At 40.1% G+C, this 26,979-nt stretch overlaps 1 pseudogene; it reads left to right on the top strand.

The window, feature by feature from the left end:
* Positions 1–11,168: 11,168 nt before the first annotated feature.
* Positions 11,169–18,112, top strand: LOC131642598 (uncharacterized; annotated as a pseudogene).
* Positions 18,113–26,979: the final 8,867 nt, after the last annotated feature.

Raw genomic sequence — 26,979 nt, 5'->3', positions numbered from 1 at the left:
AGCCACTCTATATCAGGGCTAAGATTGAGAACGTTGGCATTAATAAAGTCCTAGTTGATGGGGGAGCAGCAGTGAACCTAATGCCTCAATACATGCTAAAAAGAATTGGTATGTTCGATACGGATATAAGGCCACATAACATGGTTTTATCTAACTACGAAGGCAAAATAGGACAAACACTGGGAGTTGTTCAAGTCAATTTGACAGTAGGCTCAGTTACCAGGCCAACCATGTTCATGGTTATACCAGCAAAGGCAAACTACAATCTTTTGCTTGGTAGGGAATGGATTCATGGGGTAGCAGCTGTGCCCTCAACAATGCATCAGAGGGTGACAATTTGGAGAGAATATGGTATAGTGGAGAATATCGAAGGTGATCAGAGTTACTACATGGCTGAGGTCAACCAGGTGAACAAAACCAACTTCGACAGGAACCTGGCAAACATAGGCCCTTGTCATGCTGCAGAAGAAATGTATACCCCAAATAAAAATGCATTATACTATTTAACTTTACACCCAAATGGATTCCAATGGGATAGAGAGATCATGGATGGTCCACCAGATACAGCACCATTGGAGAATTATCCGACAGTACGGCCAACAGGCTGGGACGATGACATTAATCATGTCTGAGTCTTCGTTCTTCGAAAAGATTTCGGCCTATGTGGCCGAGAACAAAAGGAAGGCGGCTCTCGAAGCCGAACTATCAGATACAAAGATAGATGCAGTTTTAACCAAAGAAGGAATAACAGAATTGGAGATACGTGCGAGTTTCGAACTCCCTGAACACACGACTCCAGACGAAGAGATCATAAGAGAAGAACCAAACCAAAGGCTGGATGCAATATACGACGAGGAACCTTTGGGGTTCGAAAAAGACCCAATGGCGTCGAATATAAAGATGTTGGCCCAAGATCCACTTGAAGAAGTAAATCTTGGAGACAATGATCAAAAAAGGATAACATATATCAGCGCGAAACTAGAACCAGAATTGAAAGCAACGGTCATCAAAATGCTGAAAGAAAATAGAGATTGTTTTGCTTGGGACTATGATGAGATGCCTGGTCTAGGAAGGGATTTAGTCGAACTAAAATTACCAATAAAAGAAGGGAAGAAGCCCATAAAGCAAACTCCCAGAAGATTCGCGCCAGAGATTCACTCGAAGATTAAAGCAGAGGTCGAAAGACTCTTACGTTGCAAGTTTATCCAAACTACAAGGTATGTTGAGTGGATTGCTAATATAGTACCTGTAATTAAAAAGAATGGCTCATTAAGAGTATGCATAGACTTTCGTGACCTTAATGCAGCTACTCCTAAAGACGAGTATCCCATGCCTATAGCAGAAATGTTAGTAGACTCAGCCGCAGGTTTTGAGTATTTGAGCATGTTGGATGGGTATTCGGGATACAATCAAATTTTTATAGTAGAAGATGATGTATCCAAGACAGCATTTCGTTGCCCAGGGGCAATAGGCACTTACGAATGGGTTGTGATGCCTTTTGGCTTAAAAAATGCTGGGGCAACTTATCAAAGAGCAATGAATTCTATATTTCATGACTTTATAGAAACATTCATGCAAGTGTATATAGATGACATTGTGGTAAAATCTACCTCGGGTATGAGTCATCTCGATCATCTGAGCCAATCATTCGAAAGAATGAGGAAATATGGCTTGAAGATGAACCCCCTTAAATGTGCTTTCTTTGTGCAGGCAGGTGATTTCTTGGGGTTCGTAGTCCACAAAAAAGGGATAGAAATTAACCAGAACAAGACGAAAGCCATTAGGGAAACCAAGTCCCCATCCACGAAGAAAGAACTACAATCATTATTGGGCAAGATAAATTTCTTAAGGAGATTTATCTCTAACTTGAGTGGACGCACGCAAGTTTTCTCACCTCTACTTCGGCTCAAGCAAGGAAAATTCGAATGGCGTGCTGAACATCAAGAAGCTTTCGATCAGATAAAGCAATACTTGACTTGTCCACCAATTCTGTCTTCCCCAAATGGGAAGAAGCACATGCGCCTATACATTTCAGCATCAGATAAAACAATAGGCAGCATGCTTGCCCAGGAGGATGAGAATGGCATCGAGAGAGCCATTTATTACTTAAGTAGAGTACTCAATGATGATATAGAAAAACTCTGCCTTTGTTTGTATTTCTCCTGTATCAAACTTAAGTATTATATAAAGCCAGTTGATGTTTACGTTTCATCTCATTGTGATGTTGTTAAACATATGTTATCTAAGCCAATATTACATAGTCGAATTGGCAAATGGGCTTTGGCCCTTACTGAATATTCATTAATATTTCAGCCTCTCAAGGCAATGAAAGGTCAGATTGTGTCAGACTTCATTGTCGACCATGCGGTGGTTGAGAATCATCAGCATTATGTGGACTTAAAACCTTGGAAGTTATACTTCGATGGTTCAACGCATAGAGAAGGTACTGGGGTTGGAATATTGATAATTTCTCCTGATGGAATTCCAACAAAGCTCAAGTTTAAAATCGAAGGTCCATTATGCTCCAACAATGAAGCTGAATACGAAGCATTAATTGCTGGACTTGAGGCTTTGTTAGAATTGGGGGCAACCAGAGTCGAAATTAAAGGAGACTCCGAATTGGTCATCAAACAATTGACAAAGGAGTACAAGTGTATCAAAGAGAATTTGATCATGTATTTTGTCATCGCAAATAGGCTACTCAAGAAATTCGAATATGTGGAATTAAAACACGTATCAAGGGTGAATAACCAGGAAGCAAACGACTTGGCACAATTACCTTCAGGATATAAAGTATCAAAAGAAAAGTTGGAGGAATTGATTGAAGTAAGAGGAAGAGCAATGTTTACTAAACTTTTGCCAAGTGATCTAGAGAACTCACAATTGGGTTATGCCAGCAAAGAACAATTCGAAGTACTAAATATAGACTCGTTGGCAGACACAGATTGGAGGAGTCCAATTATTAGCTACCTAAAAAACCCTTCGACGGATACAGACAGGAGAATCAAGTATAGAGCATTGTCATATTTTTTGATGGGAAATGAATTATTCAAGAAAACTCCTGAAGGGGTATTGTTGAAATGCTTGGGTGAAGCAGAAGCATATTTAGCTCTGTCGAACGTACATAGTGGGGCATGTGGTGCACATCAAGCAGGGCACAAAATGAAATGGCTCTTGTTTCGTTATGGGATGTATTGGCCTTCGATGTTAAAGGATTGCATAGAGTTTGCGAAAGGGTGCCAAGAGTGCCAAGAACATGCAGGTATCCAACACGCTCCAGCAAACGAATTAAGTACGATAGTAAAACCATGGCCTTTCAGGGGATGGGCATTAGATTTGATTGGAGAAATTCACCCCAAGTCATCTAAAGGTCAAAGGTACATTTTGGTAGGAATAGACTATTTCACAAAATAGGTCGAAGCAATACCACTGGCAAATATGGACCAAGAGGCTGTGATTGAGTTTATTCAGAAACACATTATATATAGGTTTGGAATCCCAGAAAGTATAACAACTGATCAGGGATCAGTCTTTACTGGACGAAAAATGCAAGATTTTGCCAGAGAAATAGGTTTCAAGTTATTTACTTCTACACCTTATTACGCCCAAGCAAATGGACAGGTTGAAGCAGCAAATAAAGTAATAATTGGCCTTATTAAGAAACATGTGGGAAAGAAACCTAAGAATTGGCATAAGACCTTAGATCAAGCGCTCTGGGCTTGTCGGACATCTCCAAAAGAAGCCACAAATACAACTCCTTTCCAGTTGACGTTTGGACATGATGCAGTACTCCCAATTGAGATATGTTTGCAATCAGTAAGAATACAAAGACAAGCAGACATTCTTCCCAACGTATACTGGGAGTTAATGATGAATGAGTTAGTAGATTTGGACAAAGACAGACTTCGAGCACTGGAAATGATAAAAAGGCAAAAGGAAAGAGTATCCAAAGCATATAATAAAAAGGTGAAAGGTAAAACTTTTGTTAATAATGACTTAGTTTGGAAAGTTATTTTACCTATAGATCGAAAGAGTCAGGCACTTGGTAAATGGTCCCCACATTGGGAAGGACCCTTTCGAATCTTGAAAGTATTCTCGAACAATGCTTACGAAATTGAAGAATTAGCAGAAGATCGTAGGATCTTAAGAGTAAACGGGAAATATTTGAAGAGATATAAACCAAGTATGTACGAAGTAAGGATTGCAAAAACGTAGATACTCAGGGTACTACGAAAAGCCAAAATGGTCAGGCATGTGTCAAAACATATACGCTACGTTGATCAAAATGGCTTTGCGAACAGAATAAGTTTTAAATGGAAGGAAAAGAGTCTAAGGAGACGCTAAAAGTGTTTTTCATTTTAAAAGCATAGAAGTACATGCATTACAAGGGATCCAAAGAACAGGGTCCAAGATTACAAAAAAAAAAAAAAAAAGAGAAAAAGAGGGCATATAAATAAAAAAAAACCCTAAGGAAAAAACTAGTTAGTTGATCCTTTGGTCCAAGCCTTCCAAGGACAGCACAGGCGAAGGTTCAGCTTCGAACATATCCGTGGCTCCAGAGCCTCGCATCCGCCTCACTACACCTTTCTTCAGGAAAATATAACTGAGGAGTCTCCCGTAGGGAAGACAAGTCACACTCCCCCGACGATCAACACCGGCAGAGACAGCTTTAACAAGTCCTTTAAAGATCATTAAAGGAATGTTAATTTTCCTCCCTCGAAGACCACAGAGGATGAACTCCAAGTCTTCAACCATGATGTTGTTTTCATTGATCCGCCGAGGTTGGAAGTTCCCCACGAGCATCTGGTGCCAGATCCTGATGACTTTGGCACTGAAGCGATCATTGTCCATAAGAGTTCTCAACATGAGATGAGTAGTCATGCTGAAACTATTGTCATCAAAAGTTTCACCAGAGTTATTGCATCTTATTAGGTTGGCAATAGTGGTGGGAGTAATGCTGAGACGAGCGTGTCGAATTTCAGAATCAATGGTGGTCCTACCTTCAGGATCTATGCGTAAAGACGCATTCATCCAGAATTCTGCCACCATGTTGGGATAAATAGCACCCTCCAAGACTTCTTCAAAATAGAAGTCCAGTTCTTGGTTGACAAAGAGGGTTTCGATGTTGATGAAATGACGAACAAGTTCATCCTCAGAGAGTCTGAACTCGCCTCTGATGAGGGCTTTGATGTCGTTAAAGAAGAGAGGTTCAGCCATTGCAAGATAAGAGAGGTGTTCTGAGAAAGAAGTTGTGTCTTTTCTTTTTTCTGTGTTTGGTTTGGAGAGAAAATGCATGAATGAAGAAGTGAAGACAATATTTGACCCTTTATATAGACTGGGAATACTGAAGGGTGGTTTTTAATTGTTAATGAGTGATTGGACTGCGGTTGGTTTTCCAAAGAAAGAAGTTATGGCTTCCGTCGTTTCCCGCCCTTGGAAGTTGAAAAGTAATCATGAAACGGATGCACGCACGTCTTAAACCGACGTTTTGGAGAAAGTGACGTCACTGTTTAATAATGATTATGGCTAGAGAAGGGGAAACGTCAAGTCTAGAGGCAAGGATGCTGCGAAAGATGTTCAGGATTCTACACGTTGCATTAAATAAAAAGCACTGTAGAGAATCTAAAGATATATTTTGGCAGAAATGTTTAGATTCGCTAAAAGTAATGCTGGCAAACGTTATAGATATAGATGGGAGTCAAGCATACAAATATTATGAGTCTACAGTAGTTTCGATTACAAAATAAAGATGCAATAAGTAACAGGATTGAAAACATCTAGTTAAAATCCTCAGGGAGATCCGTTTTGATCTTCAAGTATTGAGTCTCCCACGAAGACATACGAAGCTCGATTAGTGCCCGTTGTTTCTTCAATCCTTCGATTTTTGGCACTAATTTCTGTGCAGTCTCGAAATGTCTAATTCCCGACTGCACCACTTCGAGCAAATCTTGTTGGTTAGATTTTTGTATGGCTGCCTGACAATGTTCAGCTTCTTTTATCTTGTCCTCGAGTGCCTTTATCTCTTGTTTCCAGGAGTTGATGTTCTTCTCATAATCATCAAAGGCCTTCTGATTTTCTGAATGTTTGAGCTTGAGGGCCTCACCTTGTTTCGTTGCGTCCACAGCAAAGTTCCATGAAGAGTCATGAGAGGCCTTTGTCTCAGATAGCTCTTTTTCGACATTTTGCTTTCGAAGAATGTTGGCCTGGAGTTGCTCGAGTAGAGAGCCTAACAGAACAATTACCTCTGAAACTTCTGTGGAAACTTGAAGCAAATCTACCTTCTTTAGAAGTTGATTTAAGTTGTGACTCTTAATAGGTTCCCGGTTAAGGACGTCTACAAGATTGACCCCAAAGAATCTCTCTTTTATTTGTCGGAGGAGGCTAGGAATATCTTCTTTGTCACTAGATTCTACAGTTGCAGCTGGAGAAACATTAAGTTCCGAAGGCGAAGAAGTATTCACATCCATGATGGCCTTTAAGAAACTAAGAGGATCAGTTTGCTTAAGTTGTTCCAGCTCCAAAGGAGTAGGCCTCACGGGGGCAAGCGTCGAAGTTGTCTCACGAATGGTTTTCGTATCAAGAGTCGAAGTCTCTTGAGGATCTTGTTTTTCTGGTTGAGAGATTTCTTCCATAGCATCTTGCTCCGACGCAGTATCTTCACTGTCATGTGTTTGGGGGTTCACATTGTCACTGCCTGAGAATGGGTGATCTTCTTCCAAAATTTTGTCTTGATGAGTAGGTGGGGATTCGTCAGTAGAGTGACTTTCTTCGACTGGTTCATTAGGCAATATGGTAGCAATTGGCCTAACATCTTCAAAGACTGGCGAGAGAACATGGGTTTGATTTTGAGATGTACCTATGTTAAATAGATCAAAGTTAGTCATAAAGATAAGCCTTTGAGGGGTTTACGAAAGTTAAAGTTTGACAATTACCGTAAAGTTTGTCAACATTAATGGTAAAGCCATGGTCCTTGAAACCTGAAGTGGCAGTGCCAGCGTCTTCCTGCAATAACCAGGTAAATGACAGTTTAATTATTTGGTTAAGATCATAAGATAATATGTGGGGTGGAACCCAAATACCTTGGTTGGGATACTGTCTGGACTTGAATTATGACTTTCCACAACGAAAGCATTACTAGCAGTTTTCAGAGGAGACTCTTCAGAGGACGCCTTACCACCAGGAGAAACAGTTTTAGAGGGGCTTGTCCTTTTCCCTTTTCTTGAAGGGGTAACAGCTTTTTGTCTCTTCTTGTGTCCTTGTCTAGTTTGGGGAGGAGATTTATCTTCGCCATCTGAGGCAGATGTCGAGGAAGCTTTTCGCTTCGAACCTGTTGGGGGTTTCGAGCTCTGGCAAATAGACGATAAGTAAGAAGGATACTACTCACAGATTGTACAAAATCAAGAATATGAGATGAGTACGTACCATGGGCTTCTTGTCAGTAACGATGGAATCACTTTCACTTGGTTTGTTGCTCTTAGATGTCCCAGAATCTTTTTGGGCAGAAGCTTCCTTGATCTTCCTCCTTCGTGCAACAGCTGTAGTTGAAACTGAAATCAGTATATCAGCAAAGAAAAGGAAAGTCAGTCGAAAAGATTGTCTTAATCCAAACCTTCAGGTATTGGGGTCAGGACACGAACATGTTTAAGATCTATATGAAGATGTCCTTTGAAAGTATCCAAGGTATGCTTAGTCGGAACCACTCGTTCAGCGCGTTTTTTGGTACTCTCTCGAAGAATTTTGAGAGCATTCCCACACACGAACCAGTCTGGGAAAGGAGGACTTAGAGCCACACCAAAATCAGCACTTGGTAGTGGAGGGAATTTTGGAGGATTAAGTTTGAAAGCCACTTCATAACGTAGTTCTGGTCGAACATACGAGGGCAACTTCAACTTATCCAGTTTGGCGGAAAACTTTTCGCGCAAAATGACTACAGCCTCACGAACGGTCCGACTAAGATCATCAGGCCTGTAGATAGTTTCAAAGAATTTTTGAAAAGCTTGGATTTCTTTAATATGAGTTGAAGTACCTTTTTGAAAATTCTCCTGCACATCAGTAAAAGCTGCAGTTAGTTCTTGAGCAAGGCTATCAGCATCAAAGATTTGGGAGCTATAATAATCCGTCCACCATTGATGGAAGTCTGGTGTAGAATAAAAAGCAGGTTCGAAAGAGACAGGAGGAAGTTTCGTGGTGCCAACATATTTGTTGATTTTTGTTTTACATTCTTCTTCAGTCAAGTACAAGGTATGGAAACACATATGGTTTCTTTTCTCATATAAACACTTGGGTTTTATTTGAACCAACCCAAACTGTCTTGAGACCAAATTTGGTTGGTAGCACATGAGAATGCATTGACCTTTTGATGGTCGAAGACGATGGGAAAATAACCTTGGAGTCAGAAAGGCTTCCCAAATTTCCATAGACTCAGTTTGTTGATCCTGAGATGTTGATGGAAATTTTCGAGTAAACCATTCAGGACCTATTGTTCTGTGTACAAAGGGGGCCATAGAAGGATCGAACTGGTTACGCCGGGCAAACATCATTGAATACGCCAAGAAGTGTTCACGAAGCTTTCCAATTTCTTCTTTTGGAGTTAGGTAAGCTAACCTGGTCCCTTCTATAGTTCGATTCTTGATTTTGCTATCCTCCTCATTGACGTTTCCTCGAAAGGGAAGATGAGTTTCGAATGTAGCATTAAGCCACAGTTGTAATAGCCAGAAAGGGCCAGCATAAAGTAAACTACCGGATTTGAAATTCTTGGTGAGGGTTGCAGCTTCGCTGAGGTTTTCATAAAGAGACCCTAAAAGCAGTTGGCTGAGGTTGAGCTTTTTTCCAGCATGCAACTGATTAGCCATGCAAAGGTATCTCTTTGCAACTTGAATAGATCTTGAGCAGAAGGCACATCGTGAAAGCCATAGCGCTAGAAAAGCAATATGTTCTTCATCGGATACTGCCGTTTCGGTGGTAATATGATGCTTCTGGATGAATGCAGTATAAGTGACTTGTGAGTCATTAAAACCAATAGTATCATTATCCATTTCGTTAGGATCGAAGGTTTCGCCAGTTGGTCGAAGTCCTGTAATCGCAGCCACATCAAAAAGAGTAGGGGTAACCATTCCACAGGGGAGATGGAAAGTGTTGTGAGAAGCATCCCAAAAGTGAACCGCTGCTACTAACATGGGTTGGTTGTATTCTAAGCCTGTCTTTGACAGTTGAATCAAATCGTATATTCCTAACGATTTCCAGAAGGATTCTTTCTGTTTCTCTACTTTTTCTAACCAGGCATAGTACAAATCAGGATCCTTGGCCAAGGGAATTGACCTAAACACTTTTACAGAGTTGGTCATATAGTTTACCCTAATTTTCGCTAAAGCTAAAGGAGTTACAGTTGGAGTTTCTTCCATGTTAGCAGATTTTCCTGAGGGAGAACAGCCATCTTCATCTATCTTAATTTTGCTAACTAATGGTCTAGTCTTGTAATAGGCAGGGAAGAATTTATTCAGAGATGGGATATTTTCACCTGGTAATGGACCCATAAAAGCGAGAGATTTTCCAGAAAGTTCAAAGGGAATGATTACCTGGGAAGCGTAAATAGCGCGTATTTCTTCGGTGTTAGGGTTTTGAATGTACTCTTGTTCTCCAGACCGTGTTGTTGATTGGAGCTTCAGAGCAGGTTGAAGAACATTTGAAGATGAAGCCATAGAGAAATTTCTGATTAAGAGAACGAGATTTTGAAGAAATTGAAGATGTTTGATTTTTTGAAGAAAATGAAGAAATAGGAATGAAAGGTTGTGTAGAAGTGCAAGACCAAGTATTTAAAGGTTTAACGGAAACCCTTTTTAAATCTTTTGGGTAAAATCCAAAGAACACGTGGCGGCTGGTGATTTAATCCAACGGCGGTCGAATAAAGTTAGCTTCACTCCTAGTATGTAGGAGTAATGATCAAGAAGTAAGGTTAAAACGTGGGAATGTAAGTTATGAGAAGACATCTTTGAAAATGACAAGACGTTTCGGAAACAGGGTCATCAATGATTATGACGTTAGTCAGCAGTCTTGGAACTCTCAAAGATCAATAAAGAACGAAATCTTATAATGACAAGAAACGCCTATTTCTGTTGACTCTCGAAACAGGCATTTATTGGGGGCAATTTGTTAGCTGAAGATTTCGTTTTATATTATTTATCCTTCGAAGAAGTAGAAAATCGAAGGAAAGATGGTTACTGATGGCCATCCCTTAAAAATAAAAGAATGGCTACTGATGGTCATGCTTCGAGAGTAAAGATTTCTAAGTTCACTATGAAGATAATGAATACTGAAAGCTAGTGAAAAGTATGTGTCTTCGGGGACTTAGACAAATTTGTAAATATATTCAAGTATTACTACTTAGCGTGTTTTTTCGTAGTGTTTGTTTAATACACTGCCACGCGTCGAAGACAGACTCAGGCGGGAAGATTTGAAATTCGAAGACGGTTTCGTAACTGTCCAAGTAACAGATGGCATCGCTAGAAGTCCTTATGAGAAACGTGGCAGCAGATTAGTATAGGACCGTTAAGGTCGAAACTAGTATAAATAGGAGTCTTAATGTTAGGATTCCGTGTGTTCATTTTGTACAAATCACTCACATATTTACTCAAGTATCAAGCGTTAAGAGAAAGAGTTCGCTGAGAAAATGTACGTATGACACCACCATTTTAATACATGTGTATTATCTTTTGTTTTTAAATATTTTCCAGAATTACTGCATTTCGTTTACTTCTTGCCATTTACATTTCTGTATCTTTACTTTAACGTCATTTACTTTCGAATTACTTTCATGTTATTTACTTTCAAAGTCTTTTACATTTCTGCAGTTTAAGATTCTTTACGTTTCAATAGTCCTTTTAATTTTTTATGTTATGTTACTTATCTTTTCGTTGAAGTCACATTTATATGTAACAAAGTGATTATCAAGACTATTTGTTCTTTAATCGAACGACGCTTATTGAAGAAGACAAATAATGAATATGGTTCGAATGAACGTTGATGACAATCTTCTTGGCTATGTGTCTTAGGATCAATCTAGTCGATCCTGCGAGTAACCAAATCATATTTATTATAGTTTGGAAGACTAGCGGTTGTTTACCGGAAATCACCGTAAACACTACTACACAAGGGCTAATCATTCACTGCAAATGGATCAGTTAAGGGACGATCTTATCCAGATGAGAACTCAGGTCACTGCTCAGATGGCTCAGTTCATGGAAGTCATGCAAAACATGGCTGATCGCCAAGAAGAGCTCAGAATCAGGATGGACACAGTTGCTCAGGTTGTTGCGGACCCCCCGCAAAGAAATCCTGCTGATATTCGTGTCAGTGGTGAGCCTGTGATCGGAGGACCTGGTGTAATTCCTCCTGCTAATCAAGGTAATCCTCGTGGGCCTCCCCAGCCTACTCCTGAAGGACAACCCACACAACAAATCAGAAGGGCTGCTGCTATCCCCGTGTTGGAAGAGGACCGACATGAGGACTTGTTTCCTGAAAGTGAATGGGGATTTCCACATGATGCTGGAAGAATGTTTAGAGGTCTGGAAGAAAGGATGAGGGCAATGGAAGGCCAAGGACTGGGTATGGATATCAATGACTTGGGTTTAGTTCCTGGCGTCCGTGTGCCACCAAAGTTCAAAGTACCTGATTTTGAGAAATACAAGGGGAATACCTGTCCTAAGACACATGTCCGAGCTTACTTTCGCAAAATGCATGTATACTCTGAGGACGAAGGACTGTTGATGCACTTCTTCCAAGATAGCCTGACTGGGGCATCCTTGGAATGGTATATGAGATTGGAGAGAGCTAATATCCGAAGTTGGAGGGACCTAGTCGATGCTTTCATAAAACAGTATCAGTATAATGTTGATATGGCACCGAACCGTACTCAGTTACAGAATCTTGCCCAGAAAGCTAATGAGTCCTTCAAAGAATATGCACAGAAATGGCGCGAGTTGGCGGCTAGAGTCTAACCACCTATGCTGGAAAGAGAGATGATGGACATGTTCACCAACACTCTGGAGGGCCAATACTACTCCGCTTGCTCTGCATCCTCGAGTTTCGCCGAGTTGGTCATGATTGGTGAACGAATTGAAAGTGGGATTAAGGCTGGCAGAATACAGAATCCAAGTGCTGCTAGTTCCTCCTCTTGGGCTGGTGGAAAGAAGCCATACAATGGGTTTGCCAAGAAAAGGGAAGGTGAGACTAGTGCTGCTTACTATGGTGGTGGCAGAAATCAGGCTCATCAACAAGTAGCCGCTGTGACTATCCCGAATGCTCCCTTCCAACGTCAACAACAAGGGTATCCGTCGCGTCAGTATCAACAAAGGCCGAAATTTCCAGAAAGGGCTTTCGATCCGATCCCGATGACATATGCACAAGTGTTGCCATACCTCCTCGATTTGAATTTGGTCCAATTGAGGACCTTGGCCACTCCTGCTAAGTTGCCTCCTGGTTGGGATGCCAATGCAAGATGTGAGTTCCACTCTGGGTCACCTGGACATAATATTGAAAACTGCAAGGCATTGAAGCATAAAGTCCAGGATCTTCTCGACTCTAAAGCCATCGAGTTTACTCCTACTCAAGGACCTAATGTTGTTCAGAATCCTATGCCTCCCCATGGAGCTCACGCGGCAAATGCTATTGAGGTTGTTGAAGATACTCGCCTAGTCAAGGATGTGATCGCATTGGGCTCTCTGTTGCCCTTATTGAAGAAGGAATTATTGAAGATGGGTTTATACTCTGGTTGTGGAGAATGTTGTATTGATTGTATGGCCATTTCCTCAGTTTGCGATAAGGTGAAAAGGGGTATTCAACAGTTGATAGATAGTGGGTATCTACAGTTTGAACATGTGCGACGTCCTGAAATGGTTGAAAACGAAGTTAATGTGGCATCCATCCCGTATACTCCTGCCAAGATTCCAATTCCTGCCATAGCACCTCCTTTGGTTATCACACTCCCTGGTCCTGTCCCATATAACAGTGAAAAAGCAATCCCTTGGAACTATGGGGGAGAAGTTTTTTACCAAGGGGCCAAGTATGAGGTTAAAGCTCCGGTTGAGAAAGAAGATGTTGACTATGTTGTGGGCATTGGAAGAATGACGAGAAGTGGCCGTATTTTCAATCCTCCCCAGAATACTCGCGATGACAATGCAGAAGCTTTAGCTAAAGCAAAAGGGAAAAGAGTGGTAGAAGATACGGTGGATCCGGGGCAAAGCTCTAACTCTGAAGATACTGTGGCCAAAGAGATGGAAGAGTTCCTAAAGATTATCAAGAAAAGTGAGTATAAAGTGGTTGATCAACTGAGTCAAACTCAATCAAAGATTTCGATCTTGCAGTTGCTCTTGTGTTCGGAGACACATCGAAACGCTTTGTTGAGACTTTTAAGCACTGCTTTCGTCCCTCCAGAGATCTCAGTGAATCAACTTGAAGGGGTGGTGTCAAACATCAATGCTGGTAATGGATTGGGATTCACTGATGCAGACTTGCCCTCCGAAGGTAGAAACCACAATAGAGCTTTGCATATATCAGTGGAATGTAAAGGGACTATGTTATCTCGTGTTCTCGTGGATAATGGATCTTCTCTGAATGTATTACCGAAGTCGTCTTTGATGAGGCTGGATTATTCTGGTGTCGAGATAAGACCGAGTGAATTGACATTGAGAGCCTTTGATGGGTCAAAGAGATCAGTATTTGGGGAGGTTGACTTGCCAATAATGATAGGCCCTCAGCTTTTCACTATTACCTTCTTTGTGATGGATATCCACCCGTCTTACAGTTGTCTCCTGGGACGTCCATGGATCCATGCTGCTGGGGCCGTGACTTCCACATTGCATCAGAAACTCAAATTCGCGACTCAAGGAAAGATAGTCACAATATGTGGGGAGGAAGAACACGTGGTAAGCCATCTTGCGTCCTTCAGGTATATTGATGTGGAAGGAGAGGTCCACGAGACGCCTTGCCAAGCCTTTGAGGCTGTCCAGACTATCAAGATCCCTTATGTTGACAATAAGAAGTTGGAGGCTCCCATGTCTTCACTAAAGGAAGCTAAAGCTGTGGTTGAATCTGGTCATCCCGAAGGATGGGGCCGAGTCTTGGATCTACCAATCAAGAAGGATAAATGTGGGATTGGATATCAGTTGGGTCAGAGTTCATCTAATGAGGCCTCCAAGAAGCCCGGAACCTTCGTTCCGATCAAGTTCTCTAGTGCTGGCATCGTCAAGGATCATATTTGCGCTGCTGATGATGATATGGATAGTGATTATGACATTGAAGAATGGATCAAGCCGTGTGTCCCGGGACAGAAGCTTCTCAACTGGTCATCTGAAGACATCATCTCAATTGCTCTTGATCAAAAGTAATACTGTTTGTTTTTGTTTATCATGCAATAATTCCTGTGTTCTGCCCAAGACACAGTGAACATATGTAGGGCCTCATTTGTTGTTTTTCAATGTTAAAATCATTAATAAAAGGACGTTTTTGCATTCAAATATTTTGTTCCCTGTCTTTCATTTTTTTACTTTTACATTTATAATTAATAAAAAAAATAAAAATGGCAACGTTTCTTATTCATCATCTTCCCTCCACTCTAAAATAAAGCATAAATCATAATTCATGCAGATCCACTTCTCCTCCAGATTCTGTTGGTAACGATCTTGCTATGCCTCGTTATGACTTTGACAATCCTATCTACACCGCTGAAGAAGGGGATGAAGAAGATTGTGAATTGCCTGATGAGTTGGCCAGATTGTTGAAACAAGAAGAGAAAGTGATCGAGCCACATCAAGAGCCTATTGAGACGGTGAATCTTGGCACCGAAGAGATGAGAAGGGAGGTTAAAATAGGGGCTTCTTTGAATGAGAATGTGAAAGAAAAGTTGATTGGAATGTTGAAGGAGTATTCTGATATCTTCGCATGGTCTTACGAAGATATGCCTGGATTAGATATTGATATTGTTGTGCACAGGCTACCCCTTAAAGAAAATTCTCCGCCCGTCAAACAGAAACTCAGGAGAACACGTCCTGATATGTCCAAGAAAATCCAAGAAGAGGTTCAGAAGCAGTTTGATGCAGGTTTTCTTGCTGTAACAGTCTATCCACCATGGGTCGCCAACATTGTACCTGTACCTAAGAAAGATGGGAAGGTACGAATGTGTGTCGACTATCGAGATCTGAATAGGGCGAGCCCGAAGGATGATTTCCCGCTTCCTCACATTGATGTATTGGTAGATAATACTGCTCAGTTCTCGGTTTTCTCCTTCATGGACGGTTTTTCTGGTTACAATCAAATAAAGATGGCACCCGAGGACATGGAAAAGACAACATTCATTACACCTTGGGGCACCTTTTGTTACAAGTTCATGCCATTCGGGTTGAAGAATGCTGGGGCAACCTATCAAAGAGCTATGGTGACTTTGTTTCACGACATGATTCATAAAGAGATTGAGGTCTATGTGGATGACATGATCGCAAAGTCCCATACAGAAGAGGAGCACCTTGTTCACCTGAAGAAATTGTTCGAAAGGTTAAGAAAGTTCAGGTTAAGGTTGAATCCCAATAAATGTACCTTCGGAGTGAGATCGGGAAAGTTGCTTGGTTTCGTTGTAAGTGAAAGGGGTATCGAGGTCGATCCCGCCAAGGTAAAAGCTATACAAGAGATGCCTGAGCCGAGGACTGAGAAGCAGGTTCGTGGGTTCCTGGGAAGGTTGAATTATATTGCAAGGTTCATCTCACACCTTGCCGCCACGTGTGAACCTATCTTCAAGTTATTGAGAAAGAATCAGGCAATAAAGTGGGATGACAATTGTCAAAAGGCATTTGATAAGGTTAAAGAGTATTTGCAAGAGCCTCCAATCCTCATGCCTCCAGTGGAAGGTAGACCGTTGATTATGTACCTGACGGTCCTCGAGAATTCAATGGGGTGTGTGCTGGGTCAGCATGACGAGTCCGGTCGAAAAGAGCACGCAATTTATTACCTTAGCAAAAAGTTTACCGATTGTGAATCAAGATACTCACTACTCGAGAAAACTTGCTGTGCTTTGGCATGGGCTGCTCGCCGACTGAGACAGTATATGTTGACTCACACCACTTTATTGATTTCAAAGATGGACCCAATCAAATATATATTTGAGAAACCGGCATTGACAGGGAGGATTGCCCGTTGGCAAATGATCTTGACAGAATATGACATACAATACACTACTCAGAAGGCCATTAAAAGTAGTGTAATTGCTGATTATCTTGCGCATCAACCTGTGGACGATTACCAGTCTATGTACTTTGAGTTTCCTGATGAAGATATAATGTGCGTGGCAGAGACTTCCAAAAGTCAAGATCAAGAGGAAGGACCTGAACCAGGGGCGCGATGGACGCTCGTGTTCGATGGTGCCTCTAATGCATTGGGTAATGGTATTGGGGTTGTGCTTACTTCTCCAACAGGTTTTCATATTCCATTTACGGCCAGGATTTGTTTTGATTGTACTAATAATGTGGCTGAATACGAGGCTTGCATATATGGTATTGAGGCGGCCATTGATTTGAGGATTAAAAATCTCGCAGTTTATGGAGATTCTGCTTTGGTGATTAGTCAGATCAACGGAGATTGGGAAACACGCCACCCCAACTTGATTCCCTATAGAGAACATGTGGTGAAACTGGCTCAATACTTTGATGAGATCACCTTCGATCACATCCCTCGAGAAGAAAATCATTTGGCTGATGCTTTGGCCACTTTAGCATCCATGTTCAAAGTCAAATGGGACAATGAAGCGCCGTCAATTGTGATCAAAAGGTTGGATGAACCTGCATTCTGTGGCGTCATTGATAATGTGCCTGATGAGAAACCATGGTTTTATGACATTAAGAAATTTCTGGAAACCCAAGAGTATCCTGAGGGTGCTTCCCTTACAGATAGGAAAACTTTGAAGAGACTGTCTGCCAAGTTCTTCATTGCTGGAGGTGTGTTATACAAGAGGAACTTTGATTCTGTGTTGCTCAGATGCGTGGATAGGCACGAAGCAGCAAAGATCATGCAAGAGGTGCATGAAGGATCCTTTGGTACACATGCAAGTGGGCACACCATGGCTAGAAAAATATTGAGAGCAGGTTATTATTGGTCGACCCTGGAACACGATTGTTTCAACCATGTGGTGGTATGTTACAAATGTCAAGTGTATGCAGATAGGGTTCATGTACCTCCGGTTCCTCTGAATGTGTTGACATCTCCTTGGCCGTTTGCTATGTGGGGCATCGATATGATTGGGGAAATTAAGCCCACCGCCTCTAACGGACATCGCTTCATCCTCGTTGCTATTGACTACTTCACAAAGTGGGTTGAAGCTGCGTCTTATGCAAATGTCTCCAAGCAAGTAGTGACTCGCTTCATCAAGCACCATATAATTTGTCGTTATGGGGTTCCTGAGAGAATTATCACTGATAATGGATCCAACCTCAATAATAAGATGATGAAGGAATTATGCGAGAATTTCAAGATTACGCATCATAACTCCTCCCCGTATCGGCCAAAGATGAATGGCGCAGTTGAAGCGGCCAATAAAAACATCAAGAAGATTGTGCAAAAGATGGTGGTCACTTATAAGGACTGGCATGAGATGTTGCCCTTTGCTTTACATGGTTATCGTACCTCGGTGCGTACTTCCACAGGGGCAACTCCTTTCTCGTTAGTATATGGCATGGAAGCGATTCTTCCGGTTGAGGTTGAGATTCCTTCATTAAGGGTATTAACAGATGTGAAGCTCAGCGAAGCTGATTGGGTCCAGACCAGATTTGATCAACTGAACCTCATTGATGAAAAGAGACTAGCAGCCATATGCCACGGGCAAGCCTATCAAAAGAAGATAAAACGAGCCTTCGACAAGAAGATTCGACCTCGACACTTTCAAGTTGGTGACCTTGTGCTCAAGAAGATCCTGCCTATTCACAACGATCCTAGGGGAAAGTGGACTCCGAATTACGAAGGGCCTTATGTCGTAAAGAAAGTCTTCTCAGGTGGCGCCATGATCCTCTCAACTATGGATGGCGAAGACTTCCCACTTCCCGTGAATGCCGACGCAGTTAAAAAATACTTCGCATAAACCTGATCAAATATAAAAATAAAAGAAAAGGAAGAGATCAGGCAAAAGAATTAAAAATAAATAAAGTACACCCGCTAAGTTGAAAACCCGAAAGGGCGACTTAGGCAAAAAAAGGGGTCCTGGTGGATTGAAAACCCGAAAGGGCGGTCCAGGCAAAAGAGGGACAAAAAGCGAATGACTGCATCGCGCATTAGATCCTCGAGTATAGCTAGTCACCACAATTGGAGGGCTCACAAGGGCAAAGGATCAATCCATTCATCCATTTCGGAAAGCAAAGCAGAAGGAATATCGAAGATCTGCAAGGCATAGCAAGATTGGAACCCAATGGAATCTTTTCTTACGTTGCCATGTTTGTAAATGCTGTTTGTTTTCCTTTTTGGTGGCCACCTCCTTAAGGGGCCACTTCCTGATGTACTCGCCTATGTTAGGCATTTCTTTTTATTAATAAAAAGTTTTTTCACTAAAAAAATTTCCTACATTGTATTATTTTTATTGTTTTGTTTACAAAAACGTCCAATTATTTTGGTAAGCATTGCATTTCTAACATCGAAGTCCTACAAAAAGAACATGAGCTAAAACAAATAGAATTGCTTAAAGATTTTGAGTACTTGAGATGATGGACGAGGTAGAACCATCATACCTGGGGCATATTTGCTTGATTTGTTTTGCAGGAAGCACCGATCATTCAGCACAGTCAGATGCCAGCACCTACGCTTCAAGAACCCAAAGGTCTCATTTCCTTCAAAAAAAACCTGAGTTCATTCCTCTGAAGAGCTCTCATCCAAGGTTCAAATGCTCCGCAGTGTTGATTAGATTCCCTCATGCTTCGACAAAAATGTGGAAGTTCAAAAAGGGAGGTGCAATCTTCAAAGTTTCCAAACATGATCACGATAATGTCTCTCAAAAGTGTCATCGTGTCTCCTTCCCCACAAATCATCTGGTGCAAGTTTTTCCCTGCAGAAGCGACACATTAAGGGTCGGTCAAGAAACCATCTGGTGTGGCCTCGCAAAGTCAGGGCGCCAAGAGGAAGCCCCCACAGAGTGCTTAAGACAGAAGGCTCCCTCCGATGTCCATCCATTATCTCTTGCATATAGTAATCATTGCATTCATATTGCATTTACAAAATGGGTAGCATTTCCATGAATATGGAGCATTACGCTATGAGAAAAATCAAGCATGCACCAATGCATAAGCCAAACGGGCATGTGCTCCAAAGGCACAAGGTAATATATCCCCAAAAGAAGTCTCATTTTCTCTCTCCAGTGTGGATTGGATACAAAGTCATTCTGCACAAAGATCATTATCTCTTTGGTGATTTCCCGTTTGCTGAGTTCAATCGTTTAGATAACTCATACTTTGTGTATGGCAATTCGATTGATTGTCACTCTTGTATAATTACATCCCGCTTTTCGGCCTGAAGGAACCTTGTAGTTCTTGTGTTTCGCCAAGTCCAATGATTATTGGCATACCCTTTTAGATCTCGAGTCACCCTTCGGCTGTGTCTCTCTTTGAAGTCTAACTGAGGTTAGCAATTTGGTAAGATTCCCCTTCGGTTGTTTTCTTCCTTTTGGAGTCGTCCTTCGGCTACGTCTCCTTGTTCAAGTCTAACCGAGGTTAGCAAAATAGGATCGGATTCCCCTTCGGCTGGTTTCATCCTTTATCGAGTCACCCTTCGGTTGTGTCTCTTTTTTGAAGTCTAACTGAGGTTAGCAAAATAGGATCGGAATCCCCTTCGGCTGGTTTCATCCTTTATCGAGTCACCCTTCGGCTGTGTCTCTTTTTGAAGTCTAACTGAGGTTAGCAACCTGTTTAAGGTCCACCTTCAGCTGGTATCCTTTGATAACATTTAGCACTCTTTGATTTACCGCAGAATGCAAATTTTGATGGTACTTTCGGGTATTCAATCCACTTACACCTCTCATGTCCAGAACTTGTATCATTTGTACATTCAGGTCTAAGAAGATTGAATAGGGGCAGCTGTTGCACCCCAAAATTTGCCCATTTATTTATATCCAATCGGCTTTCATATCACATTCATGTACATACCGCATGTAGGTCATTCATCTAACACATTCATCCATATCACAGTTATTGCCCAAGAAAATTGACAAAAAGAGGTCGAGGTTGAGAAAACCCCTTGGTTCAGAAGAAAGGATCTGAAGTCTGATTATAGAGGATCATTTCCATCAGCATACTCCTAAAATCAGGGTTTTATTCTCTCCAAATCAAAGCTCAAGTTAAAAGATACAAATCTCATATTCATCAGGGCTTTCAGATTAAGGTTTTGACCAAATTCAACCCTGTTGACGTCCTGGTCAGGATTTAATCAGGAGGTGTCTGTGGACGTGAAATATGGCTGTCTTGAAGAAATATCATTCACTGGAGTTCATCTGGTTGGAAGTTGATTGAGAATTGGTTCCGAAATGGATTAATCAGGAAATTCATCCGAAGTTAGAAAAATCAGAAAATGTTGACTTTTTGGTCAAAGTCAAACAGTCAAACATTGACTTTTTGTGGGTAATCGGTCAAGGAAAAGTCAAAGAAATAAATAAAATCAAGTAAATCATCAAAAATTCCATTTGTGGAAAGTTAGTTGAAATTTAAGATTTCTAAAAAGGGCAAGTTCTATACTTAGAAAAATTTGGGGAGTTTTGGAATTCTCAAATTTAGCTGGGCAGCTGACTTCAGAGCATATTTACACAAGGATCTAGGTCTTATTTCAAGACAAGTTCAAGAGCAACATTGTTCCTTTCATGGCCCTCTACAACATTGTAGTTGGGAATTTTTTCATATGGGGCAAGGAACGAGAGATAAAGAGGCTCAAAATCAGAAGATTTCACTAAATCAAGGCAAGTTTCCAGGCAGCTTTTTCGCCAATGCATGCAAATGATCAAGCACGTGGCGTGCTTACTTTGAGATTGGTTTTAGAGAAATATAAAGGCTCACAAAGTACAAATTTAGTATGGATCTCTTCATCTCCATGTTGGCTATCCATTGATTCAAGAATTAAGCAATTGGGATGAATTTTGAATTATTTATAGAGCTCTAAAGTCGTGACTTCACCGAGCCTCGTTTTGACTAAGGCAAAGGCATGTTCCAAGTTACACTCATGAGGGCCCATGCAATGAGGATACAGCATATTTATGATCACATTGCTCATACTTCAAAGCTTTATTCCAGAGACCTACAAACATAAAAACTCTTGTCCTCCATACACTCTTTACAATGATCCCAAATCTGAAGCAAATGATGAGCTATGGCATGAGTTATACATGTTGGAAGTTGGTACCTTGGCCTGACATATATAAGGTTCACGTGAGCAATGGTCAAGGGAGAGATTATCACCATAATCCTGTGGCAAAAGGATAGTGTTTGTATGTCAGGGGTGGGCACACCTATTTCCATTTGTAGCCATGCACAAAAGCTGAAACGAAAAGCACGTAAGAACTTACTATAAAAAACAACAACTTGCTCTTTAAGCTGGCAAAAGGAAGGGAATAAATAACTCATAAAAATCTGCTACACCTCATCCTCATGATACAACAATGAACCACCTACCATACACTCCATGCCCTCACTATAAAACCCGAAGTTCACACTACACCAAGGCACACGCTTCACCATGATTTTTCTCTCAATTTCAAATTCTCTTTCCCTCTGATCTTTCTCTCTCTCATTACTCTCTCTACGACTCTCTCTCACTTCATCCCTCTCTCACCGTAACAACCTCCTTCAACAAATTCTTCTTGAACCATCCTCACCCCATAACCGAAGCCACAAGGTCCTGCTCCATGAATCATCACCATCTTCAGCACTAGTAGAGTTGCCAAGATCCAAGGTTTTCATCAAACTTGAATGCTCCATAATCATCATCATCTCCTTCAAAGAATAAAGAAAGCAATCTCCTCAAATATTGATCAATATCTCTCCAAGTAAGTGACTCTCTCCATTGCTTTAGAAGCATATAGGCCTGGAACCCGTCATCAGGGATTAGGTTAGGATTTAGACCACCATGTCTGCATTGAAGTTGTTGCATATTCATTGAGCATGTATTCTGTTTGCGTGGTATAGACCTCTTATGAGTGTATGGATTGCGTGTTTGAGTTTCTTGCAGCATGAGGATTGCTTTGGTACCTATTTTGTGTGTTTTAGAGTAGATCTTGAATGTTAGGGTTTACATAATTTGGTTCGGTTTGAATGATAGAGAGAGAATTGGAAGAAACTAATGGTAGATCCTTGATCTACACGAGAAATAGAGAAGGAAGGTGGTGCCTTTTTATTTTTCTGGAAAATTTGACCGAGCTCCGCCGTGGGAGCAAACGGAGAAGACGACCGGAATAGTGATTCCGGCGTCTGTTTCTTTTTCTTTCTTTCTCCGATCTGGACGCGTGGCGCGACGGGACTGATTCCCTTCCCCATTTTCTGGCTTTTGTTTTCTTTTGCATTATTGAGATGATGAGGTGTAGGCATGTGATTGGTTTGTGGGTGTTCTTTGTCCTATATGACTTAAAATGTGGTGACCAATTGATTTCATGTGAATGTTATATGTGTCACGATACATTTTCTAAAAACTATAGAATAAACGAAATAAATGTTGCATGAAATAAAAGTGGGATAACAAAACAGTCTGGGCCTCAGCTTTTCTTTCTGCACCTCCTCTGATCAGGCCCAAACGCTAACAAATACTTTTTTTAGTTCAAATTGCTTCACTAACACACCCCCTGGTTGACAGATTTTGAGAGTTGTTTTGAAACTTGGTTCTCTTCTAATTTTTTATTCATAATCCAATTTTGGTTAAAATAAAAAATCCATAAAAATATATTTTAGATAGCTTAATGTGTGTAAATAATTGTAATATTTTTCTAAGAATTTTAGGACTTATCTTGGTATTTTTAATGGACTGTTTTCTAAAGTGTAGTCGATTTTGTTTCGGTTTAGATACCTTGTGCATTTAGGCTTGATTGAATAACTTGCAAACTGATTTTTTCCATTCCTTTTTGTGTACATTCAATAGAGATATATAGGATGTCATGTATCAAAGAGGAAGTTCTGATTCTAAATTTTAGTAGGGTTTTTAGAGTAGTTCCTTTAGCGTTCGATTATTGTGCATTTATGTACGTTTGTTGTTTGTTTTTGCCCGTAAATGATGATGCAATTGTACAATGCTTTTAATACTTTTTGAGGACATTCCTAGGTTTGTTTAAGAGGTTTTAGGACCTGGAATTAGATTTTTAAATCGTGTCTTCTTATTTTGCTCAAATTTCCTTTCTTACATGTAAATGACTTGCTTTTAGTTAGCGATTGTATCATAACTTGTCCAAATGACCTATAATTTTGTATGAGACTACTTGACATGATTTTATGGTTGTTTAGACACCTCTTAGAGGTTATTAACTACTGATTCCCATCATTTGATCACATCTTTCTAACTTCACTCCTAATTTGAATTCTATTAACTAGTTTTGACCTAGTTTTGTGTAGTTTTGTTAGAACTTTGTTTGCTTCAAGTTAATTTACTAACATGGATTGGTATAAGATCTTAGACCTATAAATGAACTAATTGCTACTGACTTTAAGCTTTTTTCATGTTTTTCATTTGCTTTTTGTTTCGATCAATGGATGTTTGTTCGCTAATTGTTAAGTGACGATTTATGCGATACTTTGGTAACTCTTTGTGAATATTTTCGTGTAGTGCCATATGGCTTTTGTGTTTGATTTAGGACACTCATTTTTTCTTGGTTTGCTACTGCCCTAGGGCTCTCTTCTCATCTTGTTGGAGTTGTAACTCCATTCTTTTGCCATGTTCCCTTAGACTCTTCCTTCTTTGTTAAGAGGAATTGAGATAGGTTAGGATAGTTATCCTTAACCTTAGGGTCATTTGTAGATTAGAATAACTTAGATTAGAAGATAGGTTAGTTCCCCTTTGTTCATTCTTTTCTTTTTCAACATTAAAACACTAATAAATAAAGATCCGAATCACATTAAGAAAGTGATAGAGAAATGAGTGGGATTCATTCCCTAATCTGTTTCTCAATCACTTAGCGGCATAGAAATGAGTGGGATTCATTCCCTAATCTGTTTCTCAATCACTTAGCGGCATAGAAATGAGTGGGATTCATTCCCTAATCTGTTTCTCGGTCACTACTTAATGGGAGAGAAATGAGTGGGATTCATTCCCTAATCTGTTTCTCAAACATTAATTGATGGAATAGAAATGAGTGGGATTCATTCCCTAATCTGTTTCTTGAACATTATATAATGGGATAGAAGTGAGTGGGATTCATTCCCTAATCTGCTTCTCGATCATTATACATTTTTATGTGATTCGAATCGCAAAGTAAATTCCCTTAAAAAATACCCAACCAAAAACAGTTAAAACACTTAATAAAGGCTCGAATTAAAACAAAGTGACGAAGTGGTGCGAAACCTTGTATTGGGTTTTGTTCATCATGTAGTTACATAAAAAACACAAACCAAAGTTCATTCTGCTTAAGAACAAGTTAAGTCCTTTCCAAAAATAGGCGTATAAGTCTCCAAAGGTCGAGCGTCGTGGATTGTGACCTTAACCTCTGTTCAACTAAAAAACACAAAACAAATGGAAACTATGGAGCCGAACTACGGTCGTTCTGATTCCTGAAAAGGATACGTAGGCATTGGGTCGCGGGGCCTAAGCGAACACACTTGTAAATAATTCCTTCTTTTCCCCGTGTTTCTTTTGCATTCATTCACATTTAGGCTTTAGACATAGATATACCCTTTAGATAGAATCAAACATAGGTGGATACCATCGAGTACGATGGGCGTGAGGGGTGCTAACACCTTCCCCTTGCGTAACCGACTCCCGTGCCCTGTTCTCTGGTCGAAAGACCTTGTTCTTGTTCTGAGTTAGGTTTTCTGATATTCCTTTCCCGCGATGGGATGAATATATTAGTGGCGACTCTGATTCCATTTTTCGCGGTAGCGACACATACAAAACATCATCTTTCGTTAATCACATAACCACACAAAATGGCATCATCAATTTAATTATAGCAATTAAATATTTTTTAAAATCAATTATTAACACTCAACAACACAATGTAATCATAAAATTAACTAATTTAAGTCACCCAAAACATGCCCAACATTAGTTAACATAAATCGCACGACAACACATAAAACCCAACTCGGCAGCTAGAAACACATCCATCGACATTACACCTTAAGTAAAAAAATATATTCAGGTCATTAAGTGAACTTTTAACCTCTTAAGGCATCACCATGAGATAGAATCGCGTCTCAAACGGAGTTACGGAACAAAAGTTATGATATTTTTCATTAAACACTAGCGCGGTTCAAAAAATACTCGAGAGGTGAAACACTTGAGAGGCAAGGAGATTGCGTTGGTGAAGGTGGTGTGGGGAGGACTTGCTAGGGGTGGAAGCTTGACGTGGGAGCTGGAGAATCAGATGAGGGAGTCTTATACAAAGTTTTTTCATTCTGGTACTTTTTAAGGAAGAAAATTCTATAAATGAGGGGAGAGTTGTAACATCCAGAAATTTGATTAATTTATTTAATCAGTTTTTGTGTTTTTATTTGATTAATTAGTAGGTGGTATACTTTTAATTAAATAAATTTTGATTTTATATGTGTATTTGATATATGTTGGGGTGTAGTAAGAGTAATGGTAATTTGGTAGAATAATTAGAAAGAATTAGATTTAATGTGGTTATTTTTAATTAATTAAATAAATAAGAAAATAGTGAAAATTGTAAAGTTTGAGTTAAAGTGAGAAAAAGGGATATTAAGGGGAATAAGATTTTGAAGAGAATAGTGGAGGGAAGAAAAAAAGAATTATTATTAAGATGGAATAAAAAGATTAAACCTAATTATTTAAGGTTATAATTAACCTAGAACGGTCGGTACGTGAAATTAGAACTTTAAGGAGAAGAGGCAAGAGCGAGGCTAAGGCTTGAAGAGGGGAGAACACAAACCACCAACGTTAATCAAATTAGGATTTTTTATGCTAGGAATATGAGGTAAGGGGGAGAAAGTTCTTCTATGTGGGTGTTTTGCATGAAAGAGTAAAAGAGGGACCCTTAATCTCTCTAAGAATATGTTGAGGTTTGTGATAATATTTGGATTTGCTATTGGTACATGTTAATCTGAGTTTTTGAGAAGGATTACTTTTATAATCTAATTTTTATGCTTGATTTTCATATGGATTATAAGGTGTAAAATCATGTTGATGGTTGTGTTGAATTTTCTCCATTGTTGTATTGTGAAAGCTTTGAAAACCTATCATAAACCATTGAAAATTTTCGATTTTGATGTGCTAAAACTCGATTGGTTTCTACTTAGTTAATGTATAATATGTGTGAATATTTTTCTAGGTGTTTGGAGTTTGCATATTTTAATAGCATGACGGGCATCATGGGGATGGTCAATTAGGAATCACACGTTTGAAGCAGCTGTAGGGCATCAGCGCTATGACGGGGAGACCGTCATGGTCTACAAGCTTATTTTGTTGAGTCGGTCGTCATGGGAATGATAGGTTAGGACTGTGGGGTGGATGACGAGCGTCACCCTAGTGATGGGCAACCTGTCATGTTGTCAAAAGGGGTGTAAGTTGCCCAGTTTGTATAGTTGGAGTTGTCAGATTGAAATTTTGATTATGTTTTATTGTTTAGTCGATAGTTGGCTATTGTTTGGTAGAACTTGGTATTGTTTGAATAATAACTAATTTATTTAAATGTTATTGTTCAAGTTGTGTCGCAATCATATTGATGCATATACTATTGTTTGGTGATGTTTTTAATTATATGCGGTGAATATGACTAGTGTTGTTATTATTGTTTGATAGTGATTTAGAATAGGGACTACTACT

This window comes from Vicia villosa, unplaced genomic scaffold (genome assembly GCF_029867415.1).
Source record: "Vicia villosa cultivar HV-30 ecotype Madison, WI unplaced genomic scaffold, Vvil1.0 ctg.005397F_1_1, whole genome shotgun sequence".
NCBI classification, from domain to species: domain Eukaryota; kingdom Viridiplantae; phylum Streptophyta; class Magnoliopsida; order Fabales; family Fabaceae; genus Vicia; species Vicia villosa.
The sequence above is the reverse complement of the archived record's forward strand: the minus strand, read 5'-3'. Positions and strand labels throughout refer to the sequence as shown.